This window comes from Leptodactylus fuscus, chromosome 5, assembly GCF_031893055.1.
Source record: "Leptodactylus fuscus isolate aLepFus1 chromosome 5, aLepFus1.hap2, whole genome shotgun sequence".
In the NCBI taxonomy this organism is placed as follows: Eukaryota; Metazoa; Chordata; class Amphibia; order Anura; family Leptodactylidae; genus Leptodactylus; species Leptodactylus fuscus.
In genome coordinates, this window is record NC_134269.1 from 105805882 (window position 1) to 105821038 (window position 15157).

A 15157-nucleotide genomic window follows, 5' to 3' on the forward strand; every position below is an offset into this window, starting at 1 on the left:
TGACCATCAAACTTAAAGGGGCTCTATCAGCAAAATCATGCTGATAGAGCCCCACATATGCGTGAATAGCCTTTAAAAAGGCTATTCAGGCACCATGAATGTTATATTAAACTACCCCCCCCCCCCCCCGTTTTAAAATAAAACCCTAAAAAAGAATGTTATCTACTTACGCATCGTGCACTGTGGGCGGGCATTCAAGGTGTGTCTTCTTCTTCATCCACGCCTCTTCTTCCTCCGATGTCCTCCGGTCCCGTCCTCCTCTGGCGCTCGCGAACTGACACTGATATAAAAAAATGGCCAGGCCATTTCAGTGTCAGTTCGCGAGCGCCGGAGGAGGACCGGACCAGAGGACATCGGAGGAAGAAGAGGCGTGGATGAAGAAGACGGTGCACCCTGAATGCCTGCCCAGCGTGCACGATGCGTAAGTAGATCACATTCTTTTTTAGGGTTTTATTTTAAAACGGGGGGTAGTTTAATATAACTTTTACAGTGCCTGAATAGTCTTTTTAAAGGCTATTCACGCATATGTGGGGCTCTATCAGCATGATTTTGTTGATAGAGCCCCTTTAACTGAACTTGAATTGCTTTGTAAAGAGGAATGGTCCAAAATATCTTCATTCAGGATCCAGAAACTGATTAAAAGCTACAGGAAGCGACTAGAGGCTGTTATCTTTGCAAAAGGAGGATCTACTAAATATTAATGTCACTTTTCTGTTGAGGTGCCCATACTTTTGCACCGGTCAAATTTTGGTTTAATGCATATTGCACATTTTCTGTTAGTACAATAAACCTCATTTCCATCCTGAAATATTACTGTGTCCATCAGTTATTAGATATATCAAACTGAAATGGCTGTAGCAAACACCAAAATATTTAGAACTAAAAATGATTAAGATTAATAGGGGTGCCCAAACTTTTTCATAGGACTGTATAGACTTGTTATTGGCTGTTGTGCTTCAGTAAATTAGTTTTCTCTTAAAGACAATTTAGACTTATGGATGCCAGCAAACAGACCTTGGTTTTGACTCCTTTGTATGAGCCACAGTTTCCAAATTATTAATCTTTTATTCTCTATTCTAATTATGCTCAGAGAGCACAGGGGGCGTTATCATCATCGCTCTCAGCGCCGCGCCTTTGTCTTCTTTGCTTGGCACCTCTGTTGTGTTTCTACTGCCACTTGGGTTTGCAGTGAACAGGACGAGAAACACAATGGAGGCGCCAGGAAGTGAAGACAAAGGCGGCACTGGGAGCAATGACGACGCTGTGCTCTGAGCATGGGGGAAGGCCCCCTTGTGCTCTCTGAGCAAAATTAGCATATAGAATAAAAGATTAAGTATTTGAAAATGCCAGGAAGGACCTACAAAATAAAGGTAGGAGATGAATGACCTTTATAAAGGCTATTCCTATATGCTTTAAGTTTAAAAACTTTTTAATGATATAATCCCTTTAATGCTAAGTATTGTGAGTACTTTAGGCTAGGAGTACTTGGTGACATCTGTTGCCTGCGGCATGGCCACTGCATCATTTGATGCCTCCATAGTAATATGACATACTGTTGTTCCTAGCTAAATTTTTTTTACAACTGTTCTTTATACCTTGAGCCACTAAAGCAAGGCTACAGTTGCATAGTATCTTGTTTACAGACATATGTGACACAGTGTTTTAGCCGCAAGAGTTGTGATGTTGCTATATAAGAAATGTCATCCAATGTCTTGCAATTTCCCAGAGTTGCCTTGAAGAACCATTAGATCCGCTGATGGGACTGTAGGATATCACATCAGATGGCTCACATCATTCCAGTTTATCAAACATACATTGAGAAGTAAATACACATACATCGTATTGGAATGACTGTAACACAAGATATATATCTGTTTTTATTGATCTATCGATCGCTATATTTTTTTTTATACACTACAGTTTACTGCTGTTGAAGATTGTAGTAGAAGCTGATGAAAAATTCAAAGAAATGTCATACTGTTTTTAGAAGTTTGCTAACCTTCTTTCTAACTGTTTTCCTGCATAACACATTGCCTTGTTTTGATAAGGATTTTTTATGTACATATCATGTTGAGAAGTACTGAGTGTTCTTTCTCAGTCCTGTTCTATCTGGGTTCAAGTATAACCGAGTGCTCAAATGCTTCTCGAGTAAAATGAAAGAATAACCAGTCTCAGCCCATGATTTTTGTAAATATACAGGGATTCATTCAACCAATGTCAGTTATATACAGAGAGGTAAAAATAAGATCTTATACATTATCCTTTTGGGGCTATTGAGATCATGTGACCAGCAAAGAGGCATTAGGTTTGAATTGGAGCCAGGGTGGTACATGTTAAGGTACCCCACTCTAAAGAAAAATTGTCTGTAGTATGTTTGTATGTCTGTGCTAGAGAAGTTAGGCCCTGTTCCCACGGCGTAACACGACACTCACTTTTTTTTTTTTTTTGAAGGCCTCAAACAGTGCCAACGTAAACACCACAGTGCATGAAAAAAGTGGGAGTGACACTAAAAAAAAAGTGCCCAGGATGCTGTCTGTCAAAAACGTTCCCTTCCCCTCCCCAAAAGGGAAGAGGGCGGGGGGTTCCCAACTAACTCTTCCCCACAAGGCCCAAAAGGCGCCGAGCGGAGTCAAGTACCAGTGGGCTAACAGCCGAAGCCGAAAGCCCTCAACTGCCCTGTTCCCCTTGGGGCTGCCACCACCCAGGGTACTACGGATTGCCCTTTGTCCAGTTTCACCTTGGGCTGCCACCACCTAGGTTACTCCTGGACTCAGACCAAAAACCTGCGTCCTCCCCAGTCTACCCAGGGAGGATCAACAAGAGACAGGAGGGAAGCCCATTACAGACCTCACCTCTAGACGACCGTCGGGGGCGTCCCAAAAGGGTACAGCATCCCTTCGTCGGAACACAAAAAAGTTGACAAAGTGGACAAAAGAAAGTGAAAAACATATAAACAATGTGGTAAAGTGCCATTCAAGGCCCGGTTTACCGCCGGATCTATAAAAAATTTCCCCGCTCTGGTAAACCAGGCATAGGGAGTGGGTGCTCAAAAAGGTGTGTTACTCATGCCATGCAATGTGCCAAGTCCAGTGGGTTTCCCACGCCCAGTGGTCTATGGCACCTCGGGGTCCACTCAGCCCCCGAGGCACAACACAAGAGGCCTTCAAGCGCTCCCCGACCTCTCAGCCAAGAGCCACTGGCACTGAGGTGCCAGGTGGTCGTGTTGCTAGCGTCAGCAGCGTTCTGTTGGTCCCCTGCAGTGGCCGGAGCCAAAACCACTGGCGGAACCGATTACTAACTGCGTCCCCCGGCAACATGCCCAAAGTGGTTCTCTCATTCCTACCTCCACAGGGTTCGGTCTACTCCCGCCTTTACCACCATTTGACCTCAGACGGTTTCACCTACTTCCTGCTTCTGATAAGAACAGATACTACACTTGATCTTAGCCAAAAGGCCGAGAAGCGACGTAACACGACGCTTACTTTGACACATATACACGTGTCGGAGTGAGCGCTTCAAAAGAGAATCCCATTGACTTCAATGGATTCCATCTTACACGCGCTACACATTGAAATCAATTGGAGGCTTTTTAACCTTTAACTTTAGACTGCAAGCTCCTTCCTGGAAACAGAATGGATGGGCCCCCTGTACACTTGTAAGGGTTTATGTAAATAATGAAAATTAATTAGTATTTGTATGATGGAGTATTCCAAAGAAATAAGATTATGCAAATTAAATATATGTTGGAAATTGAATACATGCAAGAATATAGTCAGGCTCAGTCTAGCGAACTGGGTGGCTGAGATGATACGTAAGCACAAAGTCAGGCTAACCATTCTCCTTTCTCCTCAGACTCTGCCTTTTCAGTGTTGCTGTGGGTGCCTTATCCATCCTGTAGTGCATTCTTGCAGCCTGAGGCCTGACAGGGTCCCCAGAATCAAAACTGTCTAATACAAGGCAGCAAGCTACTACTTAAAAAATGTATGTGAGCGACATTCTAGAAGTTTGCAAATGAGTGTTGTATATTTTGATCACTCGTTTTTGCCAAATGGCCGTACACTATACTTCCCTTATATGACTACTTTTTTAATACCATCTTGGCAACTCATGAATAACACAGGAATAGCTGGCAGGAGAGCGACACTACTCTAGGTAAGTTATGGAAACAGCGTAGCAAAGATGAGCTATGTTGTTTCTATGGTTCCACAGTTAGGAAAACTACACATTTCTGTAATTCCCATTCATTTTTATTAGAGTTACATAAACAGCATAGAGTAATGCAATGGTTTACATTTGTGCATATCCTGGCACTGTTCTATAAGCTATCAAATGATGCATGTCATTGGGATTTTTAGACCTAGTGATGGGTCCTTTTCAAGCATTTATGCCAAATGTACAGGATATAGCATACAGAACAGGTATTGCTTCCACCTCTGGGACTCTCGCCTAGATAGTAAGGACACCCTTAGGTGTAGGAATCCTAGACTAGGACCATTTTAAACATTTATGGACTGGAAGATGCTTTTTTATATAACAAACATTTGTTAACACAAAAAAAATACAGATTTTGAATGTGTTGATATTCATTTATAGGCATTAGAATTCTCAGGTCATTGCTCTGCTAAGATCACACGTGTGCTAAAAGGTATAGAGCATTTTGGCCACTTGGGTCCAGAAATACCTTCTCTCGCCGCTATGCTAATTTATGTGTGCGTGTATGTAACAGGATATGCAGATGACATGACCTTTGAATCCTTGATCTGTCACTGTATGTCACCTGGTTAGCTGTATTGTGTAATACTCACCTATGAATGACTGTGACTAGATGAGACCAGTCAGATCATTAATGATAATGGACGGCTCATCTCATCAACCTCTAAAGAGAGGAAAGATATTTACTGATCAGTTACTAACTGATTGTATGCTGTTTCCTACTGTACATCTCCATGTGTGAGCAGCACAAACAAGAATGCTGGAACATTAGCATGCTGGAATAGACTTCCTTTAAAGGGGCTAGAAGGATTACTCAAGGTGTTAAAGGATCCCAGAGTCTCTTTGTTTCCTGTTTTGTTTAGATTGCATTCACTTTGTAAAGGAATTAGTTGTTAAGGAAAACCCATGACTCGCTATCTCATTTCAGATAACTGTGATCTCTGTGTGTGCAAATTGTCAGGTGGTGTAAGTGTATACAAAAGATTACGAAAGTTAAAGGTAGTGTGATACTCATGTGCTTTACATAAATTGCTTTACATGTTTTGGCAAAAATTTTGATAACCGATAAAATATTTTCTAAGGTTAAAACGAAACTAAAGAACCTGAAAATGTAGTTGGTTAAATTAAAGTCACATTCCCACCTTAGCAGGAGATAGAAAAGCAGCCCCATGTTGCAAAAACGCAGCGTTTATGCCACTGTGAAAATACTATAGTTTATAGTACCTACAATGTAAATGGCATTCTGGCTAATCCCATCCACACATTACAGAAAATAATCTGCAGTGAAAATTTGCGTTCTCAAAATTTTTTGAATTTTTGTAAATTGCAGGAATGTTGGTGTTATCTATATAGGTATAGTAATGACAGAAAGTCCACAGAGGAAAACTCTGAGCGATCGCAATCGAAAACTCTGCAGAAAAAAACTGCTTCTCCATTGCATGTTTTTCTGCAGCTTTTTTGGGGGGACTTAGCCTTAAGAACACTGCAATTGGGGTCCATTGGTTGATGTTATTCTGCCTCATGTTAGGGTAAGTTCAGACGTTCAAGTTCTGGTCCAAAAGCCGGGTAGCCGTGACTGAAAGCCGGTAGACTGCACCGGCATCCAGCCGCGCACTCCGCTCCGGATTAGGCTCAATGAATGGGCCTAGTCCAGAGGAGGGTATGTCTTCAGGCCGAATTGCGAGGCAAAACAGCCTGAAGAACGAGCATCTCGCTTCTTTTTTCCGGAAGCCCGGAGAAACGTCTCCCAGAAAATACTCCTGAGTAGAGATGAGTGAACACTGTTCGGAACAGCCGTTCCAAACAGCACGCTCACAGCATGCTCCCATAGAAATGAATGGAAGCGGCTGGCACGCGGGAGGTTAAGCGGCCGGCCGCCGGCAAAGTCTGTGTGCCAGGTGCTTCCATTCATTTCTATGGGAGCGTGCTGTTCGGATCGGCTGATCTGAACAGTGTTCGCTCATCTCTACTCCTGAGCATCTCCCATTGATTTAAATGGGAGCCGTCTTTTTGGTCAGGATTTTGAGGCAGATATGGCCTAAAAATCCTGACCAAAAATCTCTGTCTGAACTTACCCTTATGGATCTGAAACTCCATTATTTATCCTGTGGAAAGTGAATATCTAAACTCCTCCCTTTCCAACCTTGTTGACCAAAACCTATGTTGTGGCTATGTTGCTGATTGTTTTTATTCGCAATTGATGATACACAAAATACAGCAGAAAGTTTAGATGGTTTCCAGTAGCATTTATTGGCTGTTATAGTTTGCAAAGGATAAATACCGTAGATAAGTTTATAGTGTACACAGTATACAACAAACTTCTAGCTAGGGATAGTTTTGTATTTGGATTTGATCATCTTACTGGCTGGATGGAAACCATCAGTAATGCCTGTGTTTATTGTGGGTTTTGTACACAAAGCTTTAGATAGTCTAGACAATCTGTTATAGCTGGATTGAAATGAGGTTTATTGTACTAACAGAAAATGTGCAATATGCATTAAACCAAAATTTGACCAGTGCAAAAGTATGGGCACCTCAACAGAAAAGTGACATTAATATTTAGTACATCCTCCTTTTGCAAAGATAACAGCCTCTAGTCGCTTCCTGTAGCTTTTAATCAGTTCCTGGATCCTGGATAAAGGTATTTTGGACAAACAATTCAAGTTCAGTTAAGTTAGATGGTCGCCGAACATGGACAGCCCGCTTCAAATCATCCCACAGATGTTCAATAATATTCAGGTCTGGGGACTGGGATGGCCATTCCAGAACATTGTAATTGTTCCTCTGCATGAATGCCTGAGGATTTGGAGCGGTGTTTTGGATCATTGTCTTGCTGAAATATCCATCCCCGGCGTAACTTCAACTTCGTCACTGATTCTTGAACATTATTCTCAAGAATCTGCTGATACTGAGTGGAATTCATGCGACTCTCAACTTTAACAAGATTCCCGATGCCGGCATTGGCCACACAGCCCCAAAGCATGATGGAACCTCCACCAAATTTTACAGTGGGTAGCATGTGTTTTTCTTGGAATGCTGTTTCTTTTTGGACGCCATGCATAACGCCTTTTTTTATAACCAAACAACTCATTTTTTGTTTCCAAAATGAAGCTGCCTTGTCCAAATGTGCTTTTTCATACCTCAGGCAACTCTATTTGTGGCGTACGTGCAGAAACGGCTTCTTTCTCATCACTCTCCCATACAGCTTCTATTTGTGCAAAGTGCGCTGTATAGTTGACCGATGCACAGTGACACCATCTGCAGCAAGATGATGCTGCAGCTCTTTGGAGGTGGTCTGTGGATTGTCCTTGACTGTTCTCACCATTCTTCTTCTCTGCCTTTCTAATATTTTTCTTGGCCTGCCACTTCTGGGCTTAACAAGAACTGTCCCTGTGGTCTTCCATTTCCTTACTATGTTCCTCACAGTGGAAACTGACAGGTTAAATCTCTGAGACAACTTTTTGTATCCTTCCCCTGAACAACTATGTTGAACAATCTTTGTTTTCAGATCATTTGAGAGTTGTTTTGAGTAGCCCATGATGCCACTCTTCAGAGGAGATTCAAATAGGAGATCAACTTGCAATTGGCCACCTTAAATACCTTTTCTTATGATTGGATACATCTGGCTATGAAGTTCAAAGCTCACTGAGGTTACAAAACCAATTTTGTGCTTCAGTAAGTCAGTAAAAAGTAGTTAGGGGAATTCAAATCAATAAAATGATAAGGGTGCCCATACTTTTGCACCGGTCAAATTTTGGTTTAATGCATATTGCACATTTTCTGTTAGTACAATAAACCTCATTTCAATCCTGAAATATTACTGTGTCCATCAGTTATTAGATATATCAAACTGAAATGGCTGTTGCAAACACCAAAATATTTAGAACAAAAAATGATTAAGATTAATAGGGGTGCCCAAACTTTTTCATAGGACTGTATACCGATATTATCACTATACAGTGACAGGGTAGTGGTAAGTACAGGCTCTATAGACGATTTTGGTGAATAAAGCACAGGAAACATTTCATAACAATAAATAAATATCAGGGATTATCATTGACTGCATTTCCTCCCCTATATTTAACTTTAGGAGACATTTAGGATGATTATATCTATGCAGCCTCAGCACTCCCATAAACATTGGATGTTGTTTCCCCTCTCTTTGATTTTTACTCTTGTTGAATATTTCAATACAAGTTTGGTTTAAATAAGGTATGATTTTATTATTATTATTATTATTATTATTATTATTATTATGTATTCTTCATAAAGCCCTTGAATGATCCCTTATATTCATAATGCTCTTATACAAATAATATCTGTTATATTCTTTAATGCCCCATATATAAATGATCGACTCCCTTGTAGCCATAATGTCTTCCAATGACCTCTTATATTCTTTATGTGCCCTTATATAGATGATCTCCATAGCTATAATGCCTCAATGAACCCTTATAGAAATAATGACCCCCTTATATTCTTTAAGCTCCCTAATAGTTGTAATGCCCCTATATAGATTGACCCTTTATACATATGTAATGACCCTTTATATTCTTTATTCCCCCTAACATACACGTTGTCCTCCCATAGTCATAATACCCCAAATGACTGTCTAGTCATGAGCTGTCTAGCTCTTTGGTCATACAGCTGTAGTATGAGGAGAAGGTCATCTTTTACAGTGGCACGCTTGCCAGCTGGCATGATTTTAATGGTGTAACCCTGATCTGTGATCCAGCAAAGTGTTGCTTCATTATCAGAATTAGGACAGATCAGGTTAAAGCATTCTTTACCCGCATTTCAGTCCCAGGATCCGGGAAGAGCTGTAATGTAAGGTACTTTTTAGAACTGTGACGTAGATTCTGACCACAGTTATGGAGTAGCAATAATGATATAATAAAGGAATCATATCATTCAGTTTGGCCATTTGGTTATCTTGTCTAGAAATATTCCTATGTAAAGGATGTTCACATTCTAATGTAACTGAATTATATACTGTGACTGTACAGCGCACAACGCATTTATACCAAAGGGTGTATATATTTAGAAAGGATGAATAATCTTGTTAACAACAGGATATAAATATGACAGGAGTTTGTGAATATTTTTACCAAATCTGAGTCAGTTTTATTCCAGTCTATATCGCAGCAAAATGAGAAATATCTCTTATGACAGAGAACAATTGTATTTCAGTCAGGTGATCTTCAGGATAATACCTGGATAATAAATGCCATTTAGGGCTCGTTCACATCTGCGGCCCGGCACTCCGTACTTAGGTTTCCGTTTCCTGCCTAAAACACAGGCAGGATACGGAAACCTGCAGGAGTCTCTCTCACCCATTCATTTGAATGGGTGAGAGAGATGTCCGGCCGTGCGCGGCGGTGAGCGTTTTAGGCTCTCCGCCGCGAAACCGGGTTTTATAATCCGGACACAGAGTCGGACATGCAGTACTCTGTGTCCGGATAAAAAAAATCCGGTTTTGCGGCGGAGAGCCTAAAACGCTTACCGCCGCGCACGGCCGGACCCGGTCTATGGTTTCCGTCTTCTGGCATGCAGAAGACGGAAACCATAGAACGGAGACCTCAAACGCAGGTGTGAACCCAGCGTTAGCAGTGACTTGCATAATGTTGGATTAGATTATCAGGTAATTCAGCAAGAGACAATATATTAGCAGCCCTAGGATCTTGGTTTCCAGAGCTTGTATGATCTCCCAGTGCATGAATTCTCCAGTTGTATAAATGGAGTCTGGTGTCTTTAAAAACTAGCCCTAATGTGTGAGTAGATTCATCTGACTCCTACACTTACAATAGAAAATAAGCCAAAACGTCATTATATATTACTCAGCCATGCTACTGAATCCTTCAATAATCTGCTGTGCTCTAATTTCAGTCTGGAAAATACCCATAACTAAAGGGCTTTTCCAGGATTTAAAAACACGGGTGATAACTAAAGGGGATGTACAGGATCAGAAAACACAGGCCAACGGAGCAGCACGGTAGCTCAGTGGTTAGCACTGCAGTGCTGGAGTCCAGGGTTCAAATCTCGCCAGGAACAACATCTGCATGGAGTTTGTATGTTCTCCCCATGTACGCCCTATATGGGGCTCACAATCTACATTAAAAAAAAAAAGAAAACATATTCTGCAACTAAATGGGTTGTCTTGGATCAGAAAAGCACAAGTACCATGCTTGCCCATGTGTTGTGCAGCTCAACTCCATTTCTACCAACCTTATATTCCAACCATGTCACTTCCTTGGCTTTGTCCTCTTAATTCCTGAGCAGTGATCTATCACCAGATCTATTAACAGGCTGACAGCAGCCTGATGCAATGAACAGTAAAATTATATGAAGTTTGACATGCACCTGAGTTTGTGACCTGAGTCACTCCTTTTATGGGTAGGAATGGTTCACATATAGGGTTATTTACATGACAGTGTTTTATTTGCAGTTTTTATCCCATGTTATTTCGCAGTGATTTATATAATTGTTGCAGAACTGCAACATTTTTGTGGGATAAAAATAGTTAAAAATACAATTTCTTATGAAATTTACTAAGAGGCTGCAGAGAATATATGCATTCATCCTGATGTCCAGGCAACTATAATGGGAACCCTTCTCTTTTCTACATGGTATGTTAATAGCACCTTGATGCCATTGGGAATAGAAATTGATTTTCCCACTCACTGCTCTCATGTATTATTAAATTGCTTCTGCTCATAGATGGAATAGGTATATATTAGGGAATTAGGTAATCTGATCAATATGAGTCAGTTCCAGAGAGTGCAGAATGACAATCTCAAAGGGAATAGCTTAGTACGTATGGCAGGGTCATCTGTTCATTTTAGTGACAGACTACACCTTTTGTCTGTTAATTTGATAGCTTAACCAGATGCCGACTGCCTATTGACTATATACGTTTAGGCGGACATCATCTATTTCTTCAAGGATGTATCAGCACATCTTTGCAGAGATCAGGAGCTCCCCGATGTCTGGCAGTTTTAACAAGGAGCCAGCTGATAACACTGCCAGACATCCTAAGAGAAGGTGGGGTCATTTATATTATTGTCATTGCCTTACAATGATCAGGAGATCATTGTATATGTAGCACTCTGCGCAGCTATGGGAACCACCATGATGTGGCTTGCCTTCCATCCCATGAGTCATGTGATCCGGAGCCTTGGAGCCGGAAAATATAGGAGATTCTGGGTCTTAGAGGACTCTGCAGTAAGTGAAAGGAGGATGTATTCCTCCTGTAGCTTGTACTAATGTATCAGCCATAGCTAGAGCAAAATAATAAAGTGTTAAAATAACCCCCAAAGGTCTATTATGACGTTATGTGGAAAAGTGTATAAAAAATAAATAAATACAAAAGACATTTTAAAAAATAAAGTAAAAAATCTAATAACACACCCACATCATGGGTTCTATCTCCATGCGACTAAGGGTCCATTCACACTGAGTTTTTTGGCGCTGATTTTGATGCTAAATCCACGTCAGAATCCATGTGGAAAAAAAGCCTCCTCTTGACTTCAATGGGTTCTTTTTTCTGCTGCGGAAAAATTCAGAATGGAGTGGAATTGAAGAAAAAGTGCATTTGTGCGAGTTTCTTACAGGCTTCGTTTTTATGGCTTTCACTGTATAGATAAATTGATATGTCACCTGTATTCTATGAGTTGGTATGATTCAGAGGATACCAAATTTATAAAATTTTATTAACGGTTTAACTGCTTAAAGGAAGTCCAAAGCTTTGCAAAGAAAAAATATTTTTTTTCTGATATGTAGATTACTGTTTTCTTAATGTCGCCAGTATATGTCCTATACCTTATATTAATGATGCTGCTCTGTGGAAACTATATGCGCTACAGAAAAACTATATACATTTTTGAAATCAGAACAAAAACCTGATTCTGAAAAGTATAAAAGTCAACGGTGATGATTACAAATTTTTTTTTGTGTAGAACTGTGTAATCAATGTGTCAGCAGACCCTCTTCTATATAGTAAGGATGTTTATTGAGAGTAGTGAATGCACTGTGAAAGTTATCTCTTCCTACATAACACCTACAATGAATAGGATTCATACATAGGGGCATTATAAAGACTCAGCTGACTTGATGCAAAAGTTTAGCCTGAGCCCTCACCTTATACACTATCTCCTTCTGTGGTCTGTCCGGAATATTATAAGCCAGGGGTATTGCTAGGGTATTAAAAGATCAGGGGCACAAGCCACAAGAGATTTGCCACCCCCCCCCTTTCAAAATTATATATATTAGAGAGAGCATATGTACATAAGACAACCATTATAACATAGCAAATGTATATAAAATGGCTCAAATACCAGCTCTACCCAATGAAAAGTGAATACAGTACAGTGACATCCAGTGCCTCACAGGTGACGTCTCCTCTGATTTTAGGTCTTTCACTTTCCCTTTTCTTCACTTATCTGGGCGCAGATCAACTTGTACGTTACTTCTAGCAACGGCTCCTCTCTGCAAACCTTGCTCCAAATGGTACAGGCTATTAAATTGGTGCATATTTTATACTTTGGACAATTGGGGGGGGTTCCAATTCTCTGTTCCAATAATTATAGAACATGTCTTATCTTCCTCTGTGAAATAGGAAGGAAACCCCCATAGAAATGAACGTAGCACAGAGAACACTCAGATGTCATCTGAATATGATACGACTACCTGCCTTTGAGAAAATTAGTACCCACTTGGTCTGCACATTTGGTCATATGCATGAGACCTAAGATACGTTTACTTCTGTGTCTCAGTCTTTTTTCAAAGTCTCCACTGCAGAGTCTTGCAGAAATCATGGACAAATAAGGGCAAATTTTTCTTCCAGCGATATCTGCAAAAAAATAATGGTCACCTGACGGCCCACTAATAGTCATCGGGATCTGTTGTTGTCTGTAATTTGACAGACTGGTTTTCTGGTCCTGTGACAGACCAGAGGAATGGATAGAATGGTTTACATGTAAACCTAGTGTAAACATGTTTCCAGGAGGCAGATAGTTGTGAATTTTGGAACCAGCCCAGCTTGCGCAAAAATGAAATTGGATATTGCAGGGTTTCAAAAATGTGGGCTCGGGAGGGGGTTCTGCCACGTTGATGGCCCGAGGTGCACCACAATTTTTAAGAGGTGTAAGCTTCTAAATAATTTGTGGTGCATCTGAAACAAGAGCAGCACAGATTGCGGCTGAGGCCCTACAGTCATGGCCAAAAGTTTTGAGAATGATACAAATATTAATTTTTACAAAGTTTACTGCTTCAGTTTTCCTAATGGCAATTTGCATATACTCCAGAATGTTATAAAGAGTGATCAGCTTAACAGCAATTACTTGCAAAGTCAATATTTGCCTAGAAAATGAACTTTATCCCCCAAAACACATTTCAACATCATTGCAGCCCTGCCTTAAAAGGACCAGCTAACACCGTTTCAGTGATTGCTCCATTAACACAGGTGTGGGTGTTGATGAGGACAGGGCTGGAGATCAATCTGTCATGATTAAGTAAAGAATGACAACACTGGACACTTTAAAAGGAGGCTGGTGCTTGGCATCATCGTTTCTCTTCTGTTAACCATGGTTATCTCTAAAGAAACACGTGCAGTCATCATTGCACTGCACAAAAATGGCCTAACAGGGAAGAGTATCACAGCTAGAAAAATTGCACTTCAGTCAACAATCTATCGCATCATCAAGAACTTCAAGGAGAGAGGTTCCATTGTTGGCAAAAAGGCTCCAGGGCGCCCAAGAAAGACCAGCAAGCGCCAGGACCGTCTCTTAAAAGTGTTTCAGCTGTGGGATCGGGCTACCAGCAGTGCAGAGCTTGCTGAGGAATGGCAGCAGGCAGGTGTGAGTGCATCTGCACGCACTGTGAGGCGGAGACTCTTGGAGCAAGGCCTGGTCTCAAGGAGGGCAGCAAAGAAGCCACTTCTCTCCAGAAAAAACATCAAGGACAGACTGATATTCTGCAAAAAGTACAGGGAGTGGACTGCTGAGGACTGGGGTAAAGTCATTTTCTCTGATGAATCCCCTTTTCGATTGTTTGGGACATCTGGAAAACAGCTTATTCGGAGAAGACGAGGTGAGCGCTACCACCAGCCTTGTCTCATGGTCCAGAAGTTGATTGAGAGCATGCCAGGGAGAATTGCAGAGGTCCTGAAGAAGAAGGGTCAACACGGCAAATACTGACTTGCTGCATTAACTCATTCTAACTGTCAATATAAGCTTTTGTTACTCATAATATGATTGCAATTATATTTCTGTATGTGATAAAAACATCTGACAAACACACATAAAAACCAGAGGGCAGCAGATCATGTGAAAATATAATATTTGTGTCATTCTCAAAACTTTTGGCCATGACTGTACATTGCAGAAACACATCTTTTTTTGTTGTTGTAGATTTTGCTACGTTTTTTTGGAGCCTATGCCCGGAATGAAGTGAACAGAAGTTAGAAGTATAAGGGCTAGTTCACACGGGGGGCATATTGGTGGATTTTGGTCCTGATTGTGACGCGGGAAGCTGCGTCACAATAGGGCCAAAATGCGCCTGCCATGACTGTCACGGCTTCCGACAGTCACAGCTTCCCGCTCCAGAGTAGGCTCAAATGAATGGGCCTAGTCTGGAGGGTGATGCCGCGAGGCGGACACCGGGGCTAAATCAGCTTCAGAATCCGCCTGAAGAAAGGGCAGCTTGCTTCTTTTTTTCCGAAAGTGGCAACCATGCCGCTCTTGGAAAAAAGTAAGCTAGCGGTCTCCATAGATCGCTATTGCGAGGGGGCGGATTATGATGTGGATTCAGTGCCAAAATCCGCCTCCTCTTGCCCCGTGTGATTGAGCCCTAAGAGCTTTCTATATATTTCCCATTCCTTCTGTAGCTACTACTGGGTTTAGCTCAAAAAAACGCAGTAAAATCTGCAACAAAAAAAGCAGCATTTCTG

At 41.2% G+C, this 15157-nt stretch overlaps 1 protein-coding gene and 1 pseudogene across 1 annotated transcript in view; one reads left to right on the top strand and one right to left on the bottom strand.

Annotated features, from left to right (window-relative positions):
• PFKFB3 (6-phosphofructo-2-kinase/fructose-2,6-biphosphatase 3) overlaps window positions 1–15157 on the top strand; it is a 54929-nt gene that overhangs the window by 22346 nt on the left and 17426 nt on the right. The window lies entirely within an intron of this gene.
• Window positions 3348–3466, bottom strand: LOC142205669 (U2 spliceosomal RNA; annotated as a pseudogene).